The sequence below is a fragment of the Astatotilapia calliptera genome, chromosome 8 (genome assembly GCF_964374335.1).
Source record: "Astatotilapia calliptera chromosome 8, fAstCal68.1, whole genome shotgun sequence".
In the NCBI taxonomy this organism is placed as follows: domain Eukaryota; kingdom Metazoa; phylum Chordata; class Actinopteri; order Cichliformes; family Cichlidae; genus Astatotilapia; species Astatotilapia calliptera.
Genome location: NC_137429.1, coordinates 13,929,003 through 13,945,695, shown reverse-complemented (window position 1 = coordinate 13,945,695; position 16,693 = coordinate 13,929,003).

The following is a 16,693-nucleotide window of genomic DNA, read 5'->3' as shown; positions in this document are numbered from 1 at the left end:
GCGCAATAAAAGCTACCGATGGCAGAACAGGGAAGCTAGTCCTGGACAGAGAACTAGCAGACTAACAGCTGTAAAGTTGGATGTAAAACCAAATGAAAACATTCAACTAATTCAAAAACGTTAAAAAATGTTCCTCCTCCCGAGCCCTGCAATCTTGTAGTAATCAAACCACTTTAAACTCAGTTTTCTACCTCATTGCAAAACACAAGGACGGCATAAAAAAGGTATATGCAGTCATTCGCTCATCCAGAGGCAAAAATAGACCGAATATCAGGGAACATGCAGCAGAAATACCGAACATATATAACACATAAAACATGAATCTGTTTCGATGACACAAGAGTAGAAAGAGATTAAAACAAAAACCTTTAATTGTTATACATTTAAATATGAGACAGTCTTTGAAGTATCTCAGCAATATTGGATTCAGACAGAAGAGAGCCTTTAAAAGATGAGATTAAAGCCAAAGAGACGATATTTGAAAGTTGAGTGATGAATCTTATGTTGCCCTAAGCATTTACACCATATAATCAGAGATCAGAAAATGTATTATGGAACTTAAACTTTAAAATGCCTTCGACTATTGTATCGTAGCAGCGTGATTGATGAGCAATGTATTACTTTTGAAAAGAAATTGGTCCAGCAGATTGCGTTTCATGTCTGTGTTGAGATAGTTTGTGACTGACACCTTGTCACAATCTAGGTACCTTGATGACAATCAAACCACATGCGATAAATAGTGTTGTGCAAAAGTCTTGAGCCAACCCTCATTTCTTTATACTTTGCTGGAAAATAGGTTAAGCAATTTACAAAAAAAAACATAGGAAGGAAATACAGCATATAAGGATAAATTATATTGAGTTTAAAAGTCAATATTTGGCATGACCGCCTTTATTCTTCAATACAGCCTGAAGTCTCTTGGGGAAACGTTTTTAAGAAATGTTGTTTGACACTTTTTTCTTTATTGGATAGTGGAGCAGTGAGGATAGGAAAGTGGGAAGAGAGAAAAGAGGAGGACAGAAAGCAAAGGGCCGCGGGTCTAGGTATGCTTTTACTGCCATGACAGTGTGTGTGGACTCATTGTCAGGGGAAAAAATGAAGCCAGTCAGAAGCTTTCTAGATGTATTGTTGCGCAATGGGTCCAAATCTGAATGCATTTTTTTGTTCATAATTCCATCGATTTTCACAAGATCACCCGAATACCAGCAGCTGAAATGCAGTCCCAAAACATGACCGAGCCTCCATTTTTTTATGACATAGTCTGATTCCAGTGGTGGCTAAAAACTTTTAAACAAAATATGTATCCGGCAAAATTATTACATTAAATTGAAGCCACCCTCCAAAGTCAAAAACTACCCAAAATGGAGAGAATGAACAAATTAGGCTCAAGTGCAGATGAAATATGGGATAAAAAAATACAACTCTATGAGGTTTTTGTGTACCAGTTAAAATGTGTACTACTGTTATACTTACAGGACATTAAATGGAAATTTTACCAAACATGTACGATAAAGACGAGCAGTGTCATGAAAAATATTGTCTGCTTTGAAACCTGTCCTAGATTTGAGTTATCTTGAATTATGCAGATGCCCGTACAGCCTTATCCAAATACATACAAGTAGAACATATTCTGTGACACAACTGTTTAATAAAAGATAGTGTTTTGAAAACACCAGATATCTCACAGAGTATATATGTCAGCTGTAATGTATAATGCGCATCATGCTTGAAGAAAAGAGCCTGTGGACAAGTGTGGTGACATGACAATGTAAAATTTATCGCTCAAAATATAATGCACATCTGTCATATTTTCAAGATACTGAGAGGAGATTTACAGCTGTACAACAGCATTACATGCAAATAGTATTCATGAAAGCCAGCTCCATTTTACCTTTAGCCTTCACTATGGCAATGGAGCTTATCATAGGGCATCAAAGTGTCTGGTTAGGTAGGCTGCAGGAAAGGGTGTACTCCAGCTCTGTTTCAACCACCGGTAGCAGGACAATATATACGTATTAATAATTACAGTACTGAGCACAAAATGGCTTTTGTAGAAACATAATGATGTCTATAATACAGAAATCCATCCATGTTCGGGTCACAGAGGCAGCAGAGTAAGCAGAGCCGCCTAGACCTTCCTCTCCCCAGCCACCTACTGTCACAGTCTGCAGGAGGCAGACCGAATGGAGAATGAGTGGAGGACTCAGCTGCGGACACTGACGAGGAGTCGGAATTACTTTAACGAAAAACGAGCCTTTATTTGGGGCTGATAAGAGAGCATACAAAAATTAAGCAAACTGGTTGAGACCAGACTAAGAAAACTATGATTAAACTATTATGAGACTGGAGAGAAAGCTATGAACGCTGAAAATACTAAAATATGAAGGGACACCATGAAGTCTAAACCTAGACATGGGGAAGGGAACACAGATGACACCACACTGAACACAGGAATACTGAGGGCTTAAATTCACACACGAGGTGATCAGGGGAAGTGAAGACACGTGAGGAAAACAGCTGACTGGAGTGAACATAATGACGCCACAGTGGAAGCGAAAGCTAGGTACATAGAACATGGAAACAAGACTTCCAAATAAACAGGAAACATTACGAGACGCAGACACGACATAAATTTAACCAGCACCACAGAGACATAAAGCATGACAGGTAGACATGAAGCAGGGAGACTTAGAACAGGGGAGGAAGCAAAGGACTAACACAGCAATCTAGGCATCGTAGCACTTAATAAGGTAAACTAAACTCAAACCAGAATACGAATAGAAAACAAAATACAATAAAACTCAAACACTGGGTCACACGACCCAGTACTGTGACACCTACTCCAGCTCATCCAGGGGGGACAAGCATTCCCAAACCAGCCAAGAGACATAATCTCTGCAGCGTGTCCTGGCTCTGCCCCGGGAATCACCTTCCAGGAGGATATGCCTGAAACACCTCACCTAAGAGGCATCCAGGAGGCAGGTTATGGTCAGGTAAAGAAATTGATTTCCAGAATACTTAATAAACACAGTGATTAAATGTGTTAAAATTCATAAATAGACTCATAAATACTTAAACATGCTCAGATCTCAATGACAACAGCAGACGGTGAATTTCCCCCCCCAAAAAATAATAGTTGCCAGATAATTTTAGGCAGTCATGCACTCATATGCAGCTGTGTGGCAGGCAAGGTGGGACCCAAACGCAGGAATCTGAGACAAGGGAAGTTACTGGGAACAATAGAGCATGGAAACACAGAGCAAACGGGGATGACACGACAACAAGCAGAGGGAGACTAAGGACTAAAATACACACAGGATGACGAGAGGCAACAGGTGGGAACACAGGTGGAACCAATACAGACTAACAAGACAATTGAAGCAAAACTGAACACACTGTACACAGGATGAGAGACTGTCTACATAAAACAGGAAGTACAACAAACACAGAGACAAAGACTAAGCCACACAGGCTTGACACAGGGATCAAGGCGAAGCAGACATGGGAACATGACTGACTGGGAAGACAGAAAGGGAACACCGAACACAGAGACAGGAGAAAAAACTGAAAAATCACAATGAACTGAAGGCTAACCGAAACATAATTAATACATGAAGTAAAAATAACCAGAAACCTAAGAATCACATGGAATATTTAAAAATTAACATCAAAATGTCCAGAAACTTAGAAACACTGGGTCAGATTACCATGACATATGCAAAGCATGCACAGCTGCCGCTTTAAACCATCTAGATCTGAACAGTTTGCGGGATGGTCTTAAAAGTGAAAAGGGCAGGTAGAGCTTTCTGCCAAATTAGTCACTAAAGGAAAAGGAAATCCATCCTGACATTTAAGGTCTCAGAGAACTTTACATAGGATTTTTTATTATTAAAAAAACAATATTATAACATAATATTCATCTAATAGGAACACCATAATTATACAGTCACATTGTGTTTAATGACGTGTGCATAAAGCTGGTATGAATCCTGCTATTAAGATCAATGAATGTCAATATATCTCTATGGGTGTTGGCATTTTGTGTATGTACACCACAACAGTGGATTTTAGTTAAAATAATCAAGATGTGACTGAAGTGCCGATGTTCAGCTTTAATTCAAGGAGTTCAAAATAAATAAAGAGCATTAATCCATCATTTTCAGAGGCCCGGAAGTAATTGAACAAGTGACTGGCGAGCAGCTTCAAGCTAAGGTAAGGTTTTCATGCTATTTTAGGGCAGATGAAATAGGCATCGTATCTAAGGTTCATTCAAAGTGTTTAATTTGTATTTTGTAGCTTTTCACTTTAATTTTTAAAGATATGCCCCAAAGACATGCTGAATTATTCAGAGAAACTGCAAAAACTTTAGGAATGGCCAAATTAAAAATCTGGTATATTTAAAAAAAACAAAATAATGAATTCGCTGGCAGCTTAGCAACATCGAAAAACCTAAAGTCAACTAAAGTGACAGTGAGAGTGACAGAATTATCTTCATGGTTAAGGAAAGCAGCCTCACAACATCATTTTGAAAGTGGCAGGAGTATCACTGTCAAGGTCAGGAGAGGCCTTCATAAATGAATGCAAATGCAGAGGGTTTATAACTAGGTGCAAACCACTGGTTACACTCAAAAACAGAAAGGCAACATAAGACACTGCCTGAAAACGTCTAAACCAAGATTAGCCTGTACCTCAAAAACGGGAAAAGAAAGTGCAGGAGGAGAGAAACAGCTCATGATCTGAATCCTACCACATTATCTATCAAACATGGGGAGGTAGTTTTATGGCATGAGCATGTAGGGATGCCAGTGGAACCAGCCTGGTGGTGTTTATTGATGATGTGACTCCTGATAGACGTAGCAGGATGAATTGTGAAGTGTACAGGGCTCTACTCTCTGCTCAGATTCAGCCAAATGCTGAAAAATGGATCAGGCTGCACTTCACAGTGCAAACGGATAATGACCCAAAATGTAAAGGCAGCCCAAGAGTTTTCTCAAAGCAAAGAAATGGGATATTCTTCAATGGCCAAGTCAGTCACCTAATCTCAACCCAACAGAGCATGCTTTTCAGTTATTAAATTCAAAACTGAAGGCAGAAAGTCCCACAAACAAGCAACTGAGGATGGCTACAGTAAAGACCTGGCAGCATCTATAGGGTGGAAACACAACGCTTGGTTGTGTCTTTGAATCGTCACATTTAAAATTGTGTTATTTAATCTAGTAGTAGTACAAAAACTATTTTCTTAACACTTACATCACATATTTTGACAATATAACCTGTCCTGAACTTGTATTCTGATGTTACATGGAGCGCTCATTATCCATTGGTTTTGGCACAGACTGTCATGTGACCATTGCAATTGTGCCATGACCTTTTTTTTCTTTAATCTCACAGTGATGTAGTTTGGATTAGTCATTTAAATGTCTTTAAGTGTTAAAACAATGTCAAATAATTCTACAGCACTGTCAAGAATAATTTCCTTGACCTCAGCTACAGTTGTAACAGTTGTACTATCCATTAACATGGCATTTAGCGTTATTATACTGTCAAATTCATTCATAATGAACAATTAATGAACAATAATTTAACTTTTAGAATGTAAGCGTTGAGGCCGTATTTTTCACGGCTACAGACCCAGATTTAGCGTAAGGCAACCCCACTGTAGGATGATGTCTGCAGATTTCTTTCTCTTTTTTTACTTTTTCTTGATAAAGCCATGGTGACATGCTTCACGTGCACACACCACAACTGGAAGCATTACAAAATGCGTTGCGCTATCCCTCTTTCAAGGAAAGGAAAGAAAACAACTCAGGAGACATCCAGTTCAGCCAGGTGCAACGATCCATCAAAGTGATCCAGAGGCAATGTTTTTCCAAAATTGCTTCAGAACAGTAATAGAGCATGAACTTCGGCTCCACTTCAGTCCTCCGTCCTAATTTTCTCTCTCTCTCCCTTTCTTTTTTTGGTCTTACTTTCTCTCCATCAGTCCCTGTTGATAAATCTTTGAAATCTGATAATCCTGGTTTTGCACTCGTATTAAACACATTTTAACATAAAATGACAAATAAAAAACTTTAAAAAGCAACTGGGGCAAACCGAACTCAGCTAATCCCAAATGAGAGTGTAGGAAAAGCTGTATATGAAACTGGTAAAATTGTGGCTTGTTTGTTTTTCTTTTAATGATCCATATAAAAGTGCTTGAGAAATAAGAACAGAATGTGAAAATTATTCTGTAGGATGAGAATACAAGAGTCAACAATCCTGTCTCCCGATTCAGAAAGCCCTCGGAAAACAGCCACTGCTGGCACACCTCAGTCAAAGAACCAACAGGAATTCTGCTAGACTGTTTGTTTCATTACATTTCTCCTTTGCAGCTGCTGATCCAGCTTCAGTCCACAGTATAGTTGTGATCAAAATTAGCTTCTGTGACATTTCCTGGCGGACGTGATGACATTTTATTTTGTGATGAAAGCCATGTGCTAATGAAAATGCACTCTAGTCATTGGAATTTATCAGATGGGTCGCTAGTGAAATGGATCAACTACTTTTCTGCACAAGCAACAGCTTGAAGTCACATATGTGCCGTTTTGATGCACCTGCCAAAATTTTGATCTTAATAAATTCATGTAAAACATTCTGCTAATGTGCTGCAGTCTAAAATCATAGTTAGTTTCATCCCACCTATGGATGACTAGTCAAATGAAATTTTCCCCTTTTAAACCGCCTCTTATGGCTCACGGTTTCTCCTGCTCTTTATACTTGCTGAAGCTGCACTGTTGAAAACACTACATAAGCATATAGCAGAGGAGCAAGTCTAGCTCAGCTGGCAAGAGCGCCGCATTATAACCCATTATGGTTCAGAGTTCACCTGCCTTTAATGTGTTAGGAAATTAAATACCCCATTAACATCTATTGTGGAATCCCAAAAAAGTGCAATACGCAATTGTACCCAATTAATGTTCATTGTGAATAAGGTTACTGAACAATGCCTTCTGTAATAACTCTTTCAGCAACCAATTGCCCGCTATGCAAGGAAGAGAAAAACAACAACAACTCTATTTACAGTAAATGTGTGATTTCAATGTATTCCATCGACTGTACAACGATAAAAAGCCTTATTTAAACTTTAAATACGCCTATACACCTCCACCATTACTGCTATGCTTTGTTGCAAAATCATTTCTACAATAATCGAATTAACACTACTCATTGAATTTTTTAATATTATTGGAAAGGCCGGGCTTAATTTAGCTCCTGTAGTCAGTTTGGGGGAAGGTCTGTTGTAGGATTTAAATTGACATTCCCACCAGAGCGGCTTGTCTGGGCTGATTTACCTCATTTTAATTGGAAAAGATGTTATTACTTCTCAGTCCAGTCAAGGTCCAGTATTGGTATTGTTCTGACTTTGAGGCCCAAATGAATCATTTCTGTTTAGTGAACTTTTCAAAGAACAAATGTGAAAAAAGCCAAGGTGTTCTTCAGATAGACAATCCTGAGCCGCATCAGTGGTACAGTTGAGCCGTAAAAGAATCTACTGTGCTGTGGAAATTGGATGCTGAAGTAGGTAGGCAGCAAAGCCAACGTAAACTCAATCAGGTGAATCAATGTGTTTGTTCAAATGTGGGTAGAGCTTAAAGCAAGCAGTAAAAGTTTGTCTAAGGTAGAAGTTAGAGCGGTGAGAGGCTGATATAGCACTACTGATACACTACACAGTGATGTGACTGGTATGATGACTGCATAGTTTAGTAGAACGTTAGTATAGTATTGATTATGAAGGGTGCACCTACTGATTTTTCAGTGGGATTCTCGAGCCCTTATTATTGCCTTGGACATATGTGTATAATGATTTTCTCCTGTAGTTTAGTAATGCTATGTTCTATAGGTTTAGCTTGCATAGGCGGTGCGTCACATCAATTTTGGGCTGCTATAGTATTTTTGAGACTCGTATCAATACCAATATTTGATCATTTAAAAAAATCAAAATATCAGGACATATTTCTCCTTTTTTCAGATGCAAGAAGCATAAAAAAGATTTCCCTAAAATTTGTCATTTACTCATGAGTCCTTAATAATATGATAATGCTGACTCTGCTTGGATGAGCTGCTTGTTGTGTTCGTGGCGCTCTAAACACATGTTGTCCTCTGGTGTATCAACACTCATAAAAGAGTTAAAGGGTGTTTCTCAAGTCTCTTCTTTACATTTTATAAATGTTGATACCAATACATTGCCAAATAGCTAATATTGGTGAATATATCTGCCAATATATGGTCCCAAATATATTTGAATTATATTTGAATAGTTGAATTTATATTACTCTAATGTGTTGTAAATGACACTAAATTGTTGCAAATGTTAGTTAAAGATGATTCACCGGGGCTAGACTCTGTCGACATTATAGTGTGTTATCATGTCAAGGATAATTGGAAGTGTGGGAGGGAATACCAATCACGGATACTGAGGACAGAATGGTGGTTAAAGAAAATAGTGAAAGCCCAGAACAGTAATTGAGCTGCCTGCAGAGATGTGAGAAAATGATATGACCATTTTAAATCCAATATAGGTTAGCATGTGTGTTAAAATCACATGCAGGTATAAAGATTCACTAGAGAAAACATCTGCCTCCATATCAAATTAATTTTCTACAACTACACTGCATTTTTCAAACATTACATTTACAATAGCGACAGAAAAAAATGCATACCTGATAGAAATCCTTTGATAAAGTAGGCAAGGTTAAAATGAAAGGAAGATGTGACTGTAGTTTCATTCTGTTGTAAGGTTAAACTCACAAAGTGCTGATGGGAAATTCAAATTGTTCCTACATTTAGCTGTAGGCATCCCCAAGAGCAAAATTAGTCCATCCTCAAAAATAATTTCCTCATTGTATCCTTTTTATGCATCAGGTAGCTGTATCATATGAGTATACTGTCATATAGTTGTGCAAACATAATTGTTTGTCTCCAGAAAAAGACCACTTTTATATAACCACCCTGGAAGCTTCCCAAGGAGGAGCAACTAGCAGCAGCTTGTTATAATTGCTCTACAAGAACAGAGCGAGTTTGTAACAAGCCCATCTATGTCTCCCTCTCCTCAAACATAGATGAGGACGAAACATTCCAGACATCAGAAAGGGAGGTAAAGCAATGTTGGAAGCCCCCGTCCAACGACTTGCATCGTATGTACCGGCTTCACAAGGATGACAGTGCAGGATGAATGTGGGGAGTTAAAACAATAGCAGCATTACTATAACGCAGGAGCAACCTGGAATTGAACCAGCCACAAAAAAAGGTGAATTTGACAAAATTGTTTGGAGCTATTGAGTCTTCCTTTTATAAACACGAAGCAGGGTTGTTGCGCTCCTCTCGGACTGTGATGCTGCCCACACACAGTCTGTGTGTATATGTGCACAGTTAAAACGAATCCATAAATACTGAGCTTATGGGAGGAGTGGGAGGGGTGGGGGAGAATTAACTGTTCCACACGACTGGCTCTGACACCTCAGCTGTGACTTTTGTTCAATGTAACCGGAGAGAGAGAGAAATTGTGCTTCCAGAATGAAGCTTCCAAGATCATGGCACGATGGCTGAATCCTCCCAGAACATTTGAGGCGATGAGACAATGGCAGTGTAACACTCAGCACTATTTTAAAGATGATCTTCAGTGTGGCGTTATCACTTCAAGGCTTGCGTCGCTCCTTTGCTGTTGGAGTGGTGTAACAACACTGCCCCCTGCTGATTTTATTGTGCACAACAGCTCATATACAACGGGCACGTCCACACTCGGGTGTACACTCGCCTGCTCTCTTCGGTAAGAAACGGATTAAATGATAGAGTCTATATTGCTGTCAGGTGACACGAGGGGCAGCGCCACACAAGCAGAGCAGTGCCATAAATCTGTTTCCTTATCGTGTTGTCTTTTCTAATTGCCAGCTGGCTTTGTGCACCTCTCTGGGTGTGTATTTATCTGTGTGGTCCCATATGTTGCCTGGTCACAATTTGCAGTAAATAATTTTTCAAAAGCAGCCATAACAGATGTAGCCATATTGGATATAATCGGTTTGATTTGACAAGTTGCTTAAAGGTACAGATACAGTAATACAGTGCTTCATTCAGTGCAAAAAGCGAGAATAAAAATGGAAAGACAGATTAAAATATAATAATTATTGGGATGAAATAAAAGTTAGCATTAAAGTGGAACAATGATGCTAAACCTCACAAATAAGAGGGAAAAACAAACCTGATTTCTTTTCTTTTCTTTTTCAACAATATTCCCCCGGAAAGATGATTTTCCAAGTGGGAAAAACATCAAGGTGTCCAGCGTGCATCAAGATTAAAAAAAGAAAAAAACTCCTCTCAAAAGAGAAGAGAACCTGAGAGGATGCAGGTACAGAGGCAGACAGAAAGGGAAAGTGGATGCTGCTTTTGGGCACTACATTTTTTATATCATCAAAATGTATATGTCTGTATGTTACTAAGGAGATGGACATGAATGGATATGAATATAGGCTCAAGATAAACGCACGCTGCCCTGAAACTGCCGACTTAGTCATGTGTTTTAGCTCACACTTACAAACTGGCACTATCCCTCCTTGTTTTATCACCGATGTCATATTCTCCCGTTAGTCACAGATTCGTGAGACAAGCCCATTTACGTCCTTATCCTCCATTACCACCACAGCACGAAAACACAGGAGCTAAAATCATCTTTTTTCTGGGTCAGCGAGGAAGCGAGAGATGAGTTTTGGAGCTCTAGGATACGTGTCTCATCTTGTTCAGTCCAATGTTCTGATTTCTGACTGCTGTTCCCATTGTTTTAGCTTAATCAAAGTAACCTTTCAGTGATGCTAATCACAACCAAACTGGTCATGCTCTTGCCACGGGCAAGCTGTGAGTTAAACATGAGGCATTTGAGCTGCTTAATGACCTGCATTTTTTTCTTCCCCCCCATGCGCACCTCTCATATGCAAATTAATGCAGCAAGGTACTCCCAAAATCTAATCAGATCATCAGCTCTCCAGGGGAAACCTGTGGTGAAAGTGTGTTTGTTGGTGTATTTTGAATAGTTCTTGAGTTATCGTGTTTGGAAGAGAACAACGTCTCTACAGACAGAGTGGGAGAACTATAAGATAGGAGAGGAAATTACAGTGTAACTAACAACACAATAATATCACAATATGTTGTTCATATATCTGCAATACTTGATGCATTGGAATATCTGTGTAATGGAAGATTTTTCTGTCTCAGTACTAATGTAATATGGAAAAAACAAACAAACAAGAAAAACAACATAGTATTTAATAGCCAAAATAGATGATTGACAATGTGATTCTGCTGTCCGAGGTAACACAATGTCTTCTTCTTTCTTGATCTTGGGTGATGGACATGAAAAAAATTCGAATTATGGTGTCAACAACCAAGTCGAGCTGCAACAATCCAAACTTTGGCCAAACTCTGAATTTAATAAGAAGCAATGCATGTATTATTTCTCAGCCTGTAAACCTACGTCTGATAAAACATGTAGCCATAGTGTTTCAAATATGGATGCCGCTGCTACAGACTGTAAAAAAAAAAAGATGGTTCGCACACTCGAGTTCATCCAGGTAACACAGAATACCTATACAATCACCAAAGTTTTAACTTATTGTAATTTACATATGCTAATTCACAACATACATCATCATCAAGGTTATAAAGCTAAATAGAGTAAGACTCAGTATGTCAGTATGTCAGTATGTCTCTTTAAGCAAGCAGTTTAAAGCCAGTATCTCATAACATGTGAAAATTTGAATTTTTAAGTATAAAACATTATCATTTCATCCTATTCTAATTGGCATTTGTGTGGAATTATTTTTTAGCATTGTTAAGGTAAATTATTTACTTAAAGTCCTATACAAACAGTGTTGGTCAAGTTACTTGAAAAAAGTAATCAGTAACTAATTACCGATTACTTCCCCAAAAAGGTAATCCCGTTACTTTACTGATTACTTATTTTCAAAAGTAATTAATTACTTAGTTACTTAGTTACTTTTTAAAAACACGATTTACAACCTGAATAGGTGATAAAGTGATAGATCTTTCAGCCCATTTCTACTTTTTCTGCATAATCCATCATACAAAATGTAATCAAATGGAAAAGTCCCTTTTTAAAACTTGTTTTATTAGTTTTAACCTTTTAACTTTATGCATCAAGCAAAAATTTAATTGCATGTAACAGTCTCTGACTGGAAGAAATTTGTTTAACATTTAAACTTATTTTCTGCACATTCCAGCACATAAAATATATATATTTTTTGTGTTTACACTCACTCTTTCAAATAGATGCAAGTAAAACACAGCAGAAAATAAATAACATCAAAGACTCAGCGGTCCTGTTGCTCTATTTTCACCTGTAATTTGATGATCTTTTTTTCCTAAATTTTACAGACAAGACAAAAAGCCGTTGCTGTTGCCACTGCGGAGGCATAAAATGAACGAGCACAGACGTAGTGCATGCTGCAACCGATGTATTGTTAATATGTGAACAGAGGCTAGCTTTATGTTCTGTTCAGTTAAATGTTTAATATGATACAGCTACAGCAAGGGGTTTGACTGTGGACAGTGTACCCGCAGGCAATGCACGGCATGTGTAGTATATTATGTCAGACGAAGGCTTTCAAAGGGTTTTTTCATTTGCATTTATACGTTCTAAAGTGGGAAGAGCAGCATGAAAACATTCAAATGCAAATCAAGGGAACAACATGGTTAGGCCTGTTGTGTGTCTTCTACTAGAACAGATCACATACCTACTGGTGATCCAACTAATCGAGATCTTTTATGAGACCTCAATATGAGATCAAATTAATATCGGAGTCATGCACACAGTGGATTCATGGTGACTTTTTTCAAACAGCAGACAGTGATTCAGCAGGTCAGAAAAGCTTGTGCATAGCTGTGTTTTCCACTAGATGGTATTGTTGTCTCTCCTTGATTCACTCAGGGCTCCAAAAATAGCCTAGAAATGTAATCCCTGGCTCATAAACAGCTGTTTTATCTCATAAAAACCTATTCTCCAAAAGAAAACACATGCTCCAGCTATTCACAGACACCCAGAGGTCCATTTAGAAGAAGAAATATTATAACCACAAAACAGTTTATAGGCTAGAAGGCTCTATGAATATCAACAAGAAGATTATTTCATAGCCAATATAGAAAAAAATGAATATAACATTATTAAAAATGATATATTCTGCCATATTAAAAGTACTTAACACACTATGCTCAATTACATAGTGTTTAACTGCAATATTCAATAATGTAACTATGCCTAAAAACAACACAAATCTCGTATTAACTGTGTCGAATATACCTATTTGCATGGGCAACGGCAGCTGCTATTAGCTTAAACTCGTGCAGATTTTCATATAAATTTTAATAATATCCAGACCTCAGAATATTTATGTCAAGTTGTCAAATTACCCATAGAGTTGACATGATTAAAACATCTTACTGCCTCATTTTCATCGTCATTTTCAATGTGTTGAAACAATTTCAGGTAACAGTTTCTGGTCAAAACTAACCCAAATCATACACGGTTCCCATTTCTTCTGTTTTCATGTTCCTGACTAACACCAGTGCCACACAGACACAAGCTGTGTTTTCTGACATATTTTTGCCACAGCAGTGGGCATTTGGAGCATAGTGAGCATGCAGATGGACAGTGAAGAAGCTGATTGTGCAACAGAGCGGTTTAAGAAGTTCATACTCAAGTTGTTGTGTTTCTCTGTGTCAGAAATTCATGTCACAGCTGGAATCAACTGAAACCAGGATGGACTAAACCGGCTGCAGACCACTGACCTGGAGACAGCCTACAACCTGCTTCTAATGGCTATATTTGAGCCTAGTGAGGATTTAATGCGTTTTGCATTTAGGATTTTTCAAACAAATGTCTGATGTAATAAAAGGTAACCACTAAAGAACCATGTGAAACACTTCAACAGCCAGTGCTCCATCAAACTCTTTGAAAGCATGCATATGTATATGAGTAATTAATTTTTATGATCAACAAAATCACTCTCTTGGGCCTTTAACGAGTCATTAATCTTTATAACATGAAGTGAGTTATGCAGAAACTGGCCTAGGGCCCCTGTAATTGGTTAGTGTTGATCTTGTGATATACATTATATCAATTCCACGCTAATAAATGTCTACCTGCAGGTATTCTCACACTGTGAAATGTTCAGTGTTCTTAGGGGACACATCACAGGAATGATGACCATATGGAGAATATCGTGAAAGTGAGCTTCTGCAAAGTAAAGCACATTCTTCCCGAGTTGTTGAGTCTGTATAAATATTTCACTTGATTAAGTATGAAAAATCATATGCAGACAACAATATTAACTCTGACTATAAAGGGCCCATTTCTAGCTGTCACTGGATCACTGTCACCTCACTACATGTCTTGGGTTCAAACCAACTGCCTGACTGGGTCTTCTCTGTGCATGTTCTCCAAATGCATGGGTTCTTCCTGGGTTCTTCACTTTCCAGCCCAAGTAGAGACCAGCATGTTAGGCTAACTGGTGATTCTAAATTGGTCAGAAGTCTGACTGTGAAGGTGAATGGTTGTCTGACTCCTTAATATACCTAAGTTAGGCTTAACCCAACAGCCCAAAGGATTAACAATGCAAATGATTATTAAATAAGCAAATGTCTTTTGCCAGTTCAGTCAGAGATCCTTTGACTTTTAACATGGGAACAAAGATTTCATTGACACCTGATACATAAATAATACTGCAGAGGGAAATATCTAGTTAATAATTAACACGTCTCAGATTAATGCAGATTATGAGGACAGATATCGACTGACACCATCCAATAATCTGCACTTTACACTTCACAGATGAGGAGAAGTTTTAAAATTAAGTCTATAGAAATTCTGTTGCCACATTGTGGAAGGAGGTCAAAGCAGTGCTTGGCAGTTTCATTAATATGTGTTCATTGCATTCGCATCATATTTGAATGAAATTTAAGCCTAAGCTGGTGATGAAAATGTTCTCTTTCCAAATAAACAGACTGATGTCAGTACAAAATGAGCATTAAATTAAAATTAAAGTATCTGATTGAGATCAAGAACACTGTCCCAGTGTGTGGTGAAAAGGATAATTGCCTGAAATGTTATCCAAGTTTGAAACACCTTTGCCAAAAGCAATTTCTGGAACTGGCTTTAACCACCAAGAGTAACAGTCGTCACATTTAAATGTTTCCATTTCCAAACACTTGCAAGCCGGCTGACTACCAATGCTTTCTTCTGTGCCAGGTGACTAACTGCCAGGCCTCAGCATCAGGGAGTGATAGAGGGGATGAAATTTCTCACCGTGACGTGACTAAAACATTTAAGGAGCATTCAAACTGAATTTAAGAACATGTTTAGGTTGCTTTATCAGCGAATGGGCATAAGTTGGGGCAAATGTATAAAATGTAAATAAAAACAGAATGCAATGATTTGTAAATTTCATAAACAGCATATTTTATTCATAGTAAGCCATATAAAAGATTTCAAATGTTTAAACTGAGGCGTTTAATTTGATGGGCGAAACACATCTCAAAACAGCTGGGACAGGGGCAACCAAAGGCTGAAACAGCTGGAGCACCATTTCAAAACGAATTAGGTTAATTGGCAACAGGTCAATAACATGATTAGATATAAAATGAGCATATTAGAGCGATAACATGCAATAAACTGTAGAACAAATTGTGGAACAATTTCCAAATGTTTGTTAAGTTATCAAGACATCAGGTACAGTGTACTATATAAAAAATTCTGGGTGTATGGAGAAATCATTCTGTGCAAGGGATAAGGCTGAAAATCAGTGCTGGATGCTTATGATCTTTGGGCCCTCGGGCAGCACTGCATTAAAATCAGGCATGATTCTGTCATGGAAATCATTGCAAACACTCAGGAACTCTCCCAGAAATCATTATCCGTGAACAGAGTTCATGTGCCGTCCACAAGCGCAGATTAACAGTCGGACATGCAAATAAGAAGCGATATACTTTTTTTTTGTCATGGTCTTCTCTGTGCCGAAGCTCTTTTAAAATGGATGAGACAACGTGGAAAACTGTTCTGGGATCAGATGAGTCAAAATTTGAAATTTGTTTGGGAAAACAAAGACGTAGCATCCTCTGGGCTAAAGAGGAGAGGGACCATGTGACTTGTTATCAGCGCTCAGTTCTAAAGTTTGCATTAGCGCCTGTGGTATAGCACCTTGCACATCTGGAAAGGCAACATCGATGCTGAAAGGTATTTGCAGGTTTTGCTGCATATTCTCCCATCCAGGTCTTTTTCAGGAAAGCCCTTGCACATTTTAGTAAGACAATTACTTGCTACATGCTTACTGCATCTATTACAACAACATGGCTTCATAGTAGAAGAGTCCGGGTGTGAACTAGCCTGCCTGCAGTTCAGACATTTCCCCAACTGAAAACATTTGGTCCCTCATGAAATGAACGATACAGACGATCTAGGACTGTCAAGTGGCCAGAGTCCCCAATAAGAAAAGAATGGGACAGCATTCCTCAATTCCCAGACTGCTTTTAAAAGAAGAGGGTAATAAGTACTAAACATGGAACTGTCCCAATTTTATTTATTTATTTAAATCATTGCAAATCATTGCCTTTACACATTTTTCCACAGCATCCAAACTTTGTTGGAATTTGCATT